The sequence below is a fragment of the Diceros bicornis genome, unplaced genomic scaffold, assembly GCF_020826845.1.
Source record: "Diceros bicornis minor isolate mBicDic1 unplaced genomic scaffold, mDicBic1.mat.cur scaffold_55_ctg1, whole genome shotgun sequence".
NCBI classification, from domain to species: domain Eukaryota; kingdom Metazoa; phylum Chordata; class Mammalia; order Perissodactyla; family Rhinocerotidae; genus Diceros; species Diceros bicornis.
Window position 1 is genome coordinate 4550781 of NW_026691429.1, and position 6981 is coordinate 4557761.

A 6981-nucleotide genomic window follows, 5' to 3' on the forward strand; every position below is an offset into this window, starting at 1 on the left:
CCACAATGTCTAGCTTTTATTACTCCTCCAACATCACCACTAGTGTAAAAACGAAAAACTTTTTTAAAAGACACAAGCGAAAATCCTGAAGGTACAGGTTCTCTTGGGGGAACAACATTTAGTTCACACATATTCTGTTACTCCCCCAGAGGTGACTTGATTAATGAAGGGTGTTTTGGCAAATGCACTGTGTTTGACTAATAAAAGTAGGCTTTGTATGGGGGTGCTATTACCCGGTATAAATAGGCGTCGCTCATGAGGATGTAGGGGAAGGGACGGCAGGTGAGGAGGAAACTCCTGCACATGTACGCACGGGCGGTTCACGCAGCGTGACTTGAAATCGTACAAGGGCTGCGCTCCTCTTCGGAGGATGTTTACATTGAAGACTCCACTAGTTTTATAATATGTCACAATTCCGTAGGCTCATTGACTCAGTATGATTGACTTCGGGAGAGGGTAGGAGACAGAAGTGGAGAGATCCTGGCGTGCGGTGGGGTAGCGATTTTCTCAGCTACCGCGGTGGCTAGTCACTGGATGCCCACCAGCTGAGAAGCAGCCTTTATTCCCCCACCCCTTTTATTGTTTAATCTGGGAAATGCAGCAGTGGACATTTTCTCTCCCGTGAGATGACACTGTTCTACCCTTTCTAAAAAGGCTGACGATACCAATTGAAAGCCCTCCTTTCCTCTTCTTGGCTACATTGAAATGCAATTGACTAGAAATGGTTTCCACTAGATTAGAAATGTAACAAAAAAATTTTAAGCATTTGCCAGGGTATTAAGGGAGAGTTATAGTCAGCTCTTTGACAAAAGTCTCAGAATCTTCTCTAGGGAAAAAAAAAGTTGTTTAGTAACTGTACAGACTGTTTACTGAGGAAATAAACTACTGGGAGAACGTGGTTAAATTATGGGACTTTAGGTAGTTGATTGACTACTCTTTGTTAATTGCGCCCAAAAAAAAAGTCCACTGAGATGATCTTCTGCCACCTCCCCCTCCTCGGGGGACGCCTTGGGCGGCATTCAGCTCTGAGAACAAGCCCCAGTTCCTCTTTTTCAGTTATTCACATCTGTAATGTTGTTTAGGTAGGGCAGGAGCACAAGAACTGTCTACTAGCTTAGGGTCCTAAATTTGGATTTTGTTTGGAAACAGACAAGTGGAAGATACTGCAGAAAAGTATTTTCAAAATATTTTTTTTCTAATTCCCTGTTTGGGTTTAAAAGACACTGGCCCGTTCCTTTCCCAGAGCAAGATGGTATCGCTCACCGTTCTCTCCAGACTGCGAAGAAACAGATGAGGTTTTAAATACGGTGAAGACCATCTTCCAGCTAATACCAGAGTTTCCCATTTTATATTTTAAAATATTGAACCTGATTCTTTGGTGGGTAAATTCTGCCAGAAAGAATTTAGCAGTGTATTCAGAATTATATAATTATTTTATGAGTTTCTGTAGCTTGTTACGATGTTTCATTGCTTATTATTAGTTGTGCAACAATGGTTATAGCCTATTTCTAAAATAATTTAAATGCAATTCCCCTGTTTTATTGTCCAAAAGATAATTATTTATCTTGCTTTACTAGTGTTCTTAGGAATTATTTTGTTACTATGTACTGGTGAGTTATGCCCATTTTATTATTTATTTAGAAAAATAGTATGTTTGTAATCACTTATTTGGTAGCAGTATATTTTGCTGCAAGAAATAAAGAGGATATGGTAGAAGGTTTTTTTGCTGGACAATTTATAACTTTTTCTAATTGGGAAAAAAATCCTATTAATCCTTTAAAAGTAACTCTTTTTTTGCATTTTGTGGTATTGATCATATACAAAGGAGAAGACTTCTTTGAGATAACAGAGCCTAAAATAATATTTCCCCTTCTCTTGGAAATTTTATTTTTAATTAAAAATAAAAGGTGATATGAAATGAGAGGAGACATTAGGAAGAGAGTAGCAGAGGAAGGAATTATTAGGAATAAGTTTCCGTTTTTAAAGTTCTGCCTGGTCTTTAAGATGTAAAGACCACGAAAGGGTACATTTTAGAACTTTTCTTCATCAGAGCAAATATGGGGGAAATCCTTGGAATAAAAACTACAAATACATGTTTGAAGAGCAAGTGAGTATGTGTAGCAAATAATTAACTAAACTTACTAAATTCTTAGATCGCTCCCCAAAAGGCCTTTTCCCCCCGGTAGAGACAGAGACCTCGGGCTGGGATGTTTTGCGTACATGCGCATCCGCCTGTGGATGAGCAACTGCCCAGCTCCCCTTGCTCCTGCCAAAGGAGGAGAGACTCTGGAAGGCCACGGCAGACGGCCCAGGTGTCTACAGCAGCTGCTGTGTGGTGTCTTTTAAGTTCATGGTGATGCTTTTCCTTGTTTTAAAAATTGTTTTCATTCCGTCAGTCCCAATTTATTAAATACTACTAAAGTCAGTACTTTAAACAGCAGAATTGTACATCCTTCATGTTTGTTAATAGCAGTTTATGACTATTAAGATACCTCATTGGATCCCTAAATTTAAAAACATTAGCCCAGTCAATAGTCAACTACATAAAGAATCCATGCCTTTTTGAGGGAAGCGATAAATTAACAAACATAAAAACCAATTTTAAATTAGTTTTAACTCTAACCTCATCAAACCAAAGGCACAGATGTGTGTACGGTGTACCCATTGAATGTATATCCCAAGAAAAATTGGCACCAAGGAGCAGGAAAATGTCAAAGCTCTCATGGCAGCATAAGTCAGGATTTTGTAGGTTAGTGTTTTTCATCCATGGCCACTGCTCCCTTGTCGAGTGTCCCACAAGGACACGCAGGAACGTGCACGTTCCTCTTGTTAGCATAGCAGAACGTCAGGAGACCCCAGGGTCTCTGTGCCGAAAGTTGGAGGGTGACCGTGGGCCTCCATTCGTCCATCTGTAAAATGAAAGGACGACCGGGACCGTGTTCTGAACTCCCCTCCACTCTAACAGCCCAAAGGCGCAAAACATGGCGCCTCATCCTTCCGCTGTACAAACTCGGAAGCTGTGTTCCCAAACATTGCCTTTTTGTAGAGATTTCTCCTGTATTAGTGAGCTATCTACTGAGTGTAAACCAGTGCATTTAAAATACTGTCTCGAGCAGGCTCACCTCTAGAAACAAATGCATTTGGAATTGCGATTGTTTTCAAAAATTACACAGAAACACCAATTCGAGCTGAGACAGAGGAGCCTCCCCATGAGTGTGCCCTGCTTGGTGGACGCCCTGGAGAACAGCCCTAAAAGAAGTCATCGCTTGCCCCAAAGACCAGAGAGTGGGTTGAAAAAAGAGCAAAGGAGTGTATGCCCCGGCTGGCTTGAATTCGAGTGTCCTCTGCAGTGTTGCGCTGTCTTCAGGTTCAAAGGTTTCTTGAAAAGGAGCCCATTGTGTCCCTGTGTGGGCCGTCCATCACTTGGCCAAGTCAATGGTTGTGAACCAAGTTAGTTGAGACAAAATGTGTCAAAAAGGTTGTTTAAGATCCTGGGATTTTGTAATAGCACAGAACTCAAAACTCTTCACCATTCTTTTATTTCCTTCTCCCCAGCTGATAAAACTCTGAGGGGTTGTGGCTTATTTTGTTTTCGTTTCTTTGGCTTCGTGCAATTTTCTTGTAACTTTACTTGTACCTATATTTTCTGTTTACAAGTTCTTTTAAAGGGGAGGGATAGGGTTCTAAGATCTCGTTGTTTACTGTAGATCAAAAAATTTCTTTTCATGTTGTAGAAAAGCATGGGTTATGCGTTTGATGAAAAAGGCACTGTATTATTTACCAAAGGGGTATTGTTGTCGCATTTGTTTATAAATGCATTATTTTGGTACTGTAAATTTGGACATAATTTCTGAGTTTATTACTACTGGCATTTTCTTTTCCCTTTTTTTTTTTTAAACTGTAAGTGCGCGATGCAGGTGCACAGGTCCCAGACCAAACCAGACCACCAGCATGTTCTCGTCCAAACTTCAGGGATGGCGCACGCTGCTGTGGGCGCCTCAGTTCCTCCACCGTTGGTTTGTTTGTTTTCAATTCCAGCATCCTGCTTTGTTTTGCTTTCCAAGCAAGATCTGTTGAGATTCCCCGTTGCATTCTAACGAGCTCACCCTTGTTTGCCTCTCTTATGCATTTGGTGTATCAGATTGTGCAGGAGGTATTCTAGAAGGCATCAATGGTTTGCATTCAAAATGGTGTGGTTTGTCCAAATTATTTTGTCTTTATTATTGAGATGGATTAATCTCCTTATGTTTTTTTTTCTTGATGATTTGAAGTTGTAAGAGTTGTCCAGCTATTGCTTAATAAAATTTTGCAAATCAAAAAAAATCAATTACTGGTGTGCAGAATTCAGATGTGGGTCTTGAGTCCTGTGAGAAGAAATGACCTTGCTCTGTTGGCATGGCCCATCCTCCACTTGCCCCTCCAATCCCTGGGTTACTGCCAGCTCCGTGAGTTACTGCTGACGGTTACTGGACACCCTGAGATCCTTATCATCATTGCTCTTTTCGAGAGGTCAGAGGCTGTGCTGTTGTCTTGACAAGTTGGTTTGAGTTTGTGTTTGTTTTTTCGTGTTTTATTAAAGGGGGCCCATTCAGGATGCATCTATCACAGTACCTACAAGACCAGAGGTGCTAAATACACTGACACCTTCTTTGTTACTTTGTAGGAAAGTTAATAAAACCAGGTTTTGAGCAATTCCACTATAAGTGCTAATAGAACTGTTCATTGTTGTTATTACTAGCGAGTCTTAGGGCACCTCCTTGCCCTGCCCTAGAGTTCCCTCTGACCATGGGAGGGGGCAGGGACAGGGGTCATAGGAGGCTCATCTGTAAACACGGTAGTTACATGCACATGTGCAGAACTGCCCTTTTGGTTTTTTCAGAGATAAAAATAAACGTGATCACTCAGGCTTTAGAGACAGAAGAACCAAAAACCACTGTTGGCTCTACCAAATTCTAATTGTGCATTGTTTTAAAATAATCATAGGACTATAAATCTGTGCTTTAAATAGCAGTAGCCATACAAAGCTAACTGACCTGAATTTTGTATAAGAATCAAAATATGTCTTATTTTGTTATGAAAGTTTGTGAACTTCAAGTTAACATTCATTGTATCTTCATCACTTAAACCAGGTAGCAAGGAGACGTTGTCGAACAAAAATGCCTTCTCTCCCTCCCCCCAAAAATACAAGAGACCCCAACCGGAGCAGCCAGGCCGTACCTGGGTCTGTGCTGCGGAAGAGTGTGTAGGAGTGCCGTCTCCACCAGCCCCACAGTCAGATTCGGGGCCTTTCGGTGTGAGCTGGCATCTCCAGAAGTGAGTTATTTATTTATTTATTTATTTATTTATTATTTATTTATTATTTTGTGAGGAAGATCAGCCCTGAGCTAACATCTGTGCTAATCTTCCTCTTTTTGCTGAGGAAGACCAGCTGTGAGCTAACATCTATTGCCAATCCTCCTCCTTTTTTCCTTCCCCAAAGCCCCAGTAGATAGTTGTTATGTCATAGTTGCACATCCTTCTTTTTTTTTTTTTTTTTAATTTTTTGTTTATTGCAGTAACATTGGTTTATAACATTGTAAAAATTTCAGTGCTGGGTATTTATCCAAAGAACTTGAAAACACCAATTTGTAAAGGTACATGCACCCATGTGTTCATTGCAGCGTTATTCACAATAGCCAAGACTTGGATGCACATCCTTCTAGTTGCTGTATGTGGGACGCGGCCTCAGCATGGCCGGAGAAGCGGTGCGTCGGTGCGCGCCTGAGATCCGAACCTGCGCTGTCAGTACCCGAGCGCACACCCAACCGCTAAGCCATGGGGCCGGCCCAGAAGTGATTTATTTTCAAAGCCCTGCTAAGAAAACTTAGCAAATCCTTTTCCTTCTACAAACTTATTTTGAAAAGGAAGCTTTCTATTTTTATTCTAGCACTGAGTATTCTTTTCCTGGTGGTGGTAAGAGAATCTGGAATCCATTTAGCTCTCATACGTTAGCCCCAAAACTCATTGTAGAAGAGAAATAACTGCCCCATGGAGATTGCATTACCATGCTCCAGGAATGCACAGCTGAACCTCCAAACCTCATTATCAAGTGGATACCTTTTGCCTTTCCTTTCAGAAGAAAATTGAAGCACTGAGAGGTTGAAATGATTTCTGGATTCCACAGCAGACACCGATGCTGAAATAGAACCCAAGATTTCTGGGTCCCATTAATGAATAGACCTCGTTTATCCCCAGCTTCTCACTCTGCTGCTTTGTAATGATTTGCCTGCAATGAGCTCTGAGCTACTTACACTTAGTCATCTCTCGAAAAAAGAGGCATTACAGGAGGGCCACCCTGGCGGGCAGCAGGTGAGCTCATCCGAGACAGCTGAGAGGGAGTGCTCCTTCTCGACTTGTCAGAAGATGGCATATGTGGCTCACAGGCTACATTACTCACCGGGCGTCACAAAGGAGCAAGTGTGGTGTGGACTTGTGTCTCTGCGTATCTTAGAAACAGTTGCTCCATGTGCCAAAGGATGTGAAGCCATCCATCTGAAGAACAGGCTCATTTCTTAAATCTGCTTAAAGTTCTTGTTAGAATGATAGCTCCAGATAACAGAAGGTGCACCAGCATGGACCCCAGTGGGAAGCTGGGTGTCAGGTGTGCAAAATTGTCATACCTCATCCCTTCTGCTCTCCTTTTGCTCTACACGTCACCTCTCTCTACAGGGAATGGGTTCCCCATGCTTCAGATGACGTTAAAGCCACCTCTCTTGACGCTTCTCTCGAACGGGGATGGGAGCCTTCAATGCAGTTTCAAGACTTGATCCTTGAATCCTTGTATTGAGGCAAAGTAAACATTCTTTGGGAAACTATAAAACTATAGGAGTGAAATTATGAGTTTATCTTAAGGAGAAATTGGTCTGAGGGATTTATGACACTTCGGCCACCTCTCAGCACTGTCCAAATACCTTGCAAAGCATTTTCCTCTCTGCCGGTTGA